General features: G+C 49.8%; 1 pseudogene; it reads left to right on the top strand.

Annotated features, from left to right (window-relative positions):
• The window catches only part of LOC108802603, a 13,089-nt pseudogene that overhangs the window by 6,532 nt on the left and 5,614 nt on the right, over positions 1-943 (top strand).

The raw sequence follows: 943 nt of genomic DNA, 5'->3' as shown, positions 1-943 counted from the left end.
GAGGAAGAGCGCAGGAGACGCGAGGAGGAGACTCGCCGGCAGCAGGAGGAGATGTTGAGACGCCAGCAGGAAGGGTTCAAGAGCGGCTATCCCGATTCTGTAAGAATGTCCCTTCCATGTATATAATATGTTCAGTGTTAGATGGGGGTCCCCCCTTTTATGAGGAATGGACTAGCCTGCAGACCCAGCGGGTGGAGTCTGTCCGTGTCCTCCATGTGGTTCTAGCCTGACGATATGCAGATATGAACGGTGACTGCACATACATGTTCTAATGATATTTCTTCTTCTTTAGAGGGAAGCTGACATGAGGATGGCGCAGATGGCATTGCCAGGTAAATTTCTTCTCTTCTGCCTTGTACCAGACATGACCCGACATTACCACCCAGCCTTCCATTTTTTTTTTTTTTGTTTTACCTCCTTTTCTACTTCCTGTGACATCCTCGATCTTGTATTGTTCTTGCTGGAAGGGAGGGATCAGTAGGGCGATTCCTTGTCACACATGCAGGCTCCAGAACCACATCTTCCAAGAAGCACTGTGTGTATGGAGGCTCTTGGGAGTTTGTACTCTGATGACCTCGGCGATTTTGTAAAGTTTATTATTCTGGACAATACACAAGTGTGCCCGGACCCCCCTCACCCTGATGAGTGGCAGAGGAAGCCCTTTGCTGGGCGCTATGGGTCAGAGTGAGGGGGGTGGTCTGGGTGGACTGTGTCGTCCGGAACAATAAAGTTTTACAAATGGTGATATCAGGGTGCGTCTGACTTTCTTGCATGGTGGATGTGCTGGGAATGTGGACGAGCTCCGTTTGTCTGGCACCTCTCCACTGATGCAGACTGACTCTGGACTTGGAAGTGGGGAATTTCTATTGGAAATCAGTATATGCGAGTAGAGATGGGGGCTAGGCAGAGTTCTGTAGTCCAGCAGGGGAGAAGGGTGATTATA

The sequence above is a fragment of the Nanorana parkeri genome, unplaced genomic scaffold, assembly GCF_000935625.1.
Source record: "Nanorana parkeri isolate BGI_ZX_2015 unplaced genomic scaffold, ASM93562v1 scaffold2977, whole genome shotgun sequence".
NCBI lineage: Eukaryota > Metazoa > Chordata > Amphibia > Anura > Dicroglossidae > Nanorana > Nanorana parkeri.
This window is presented reverse-complemented; position numbering and strand designations above follow the sequence as displayed.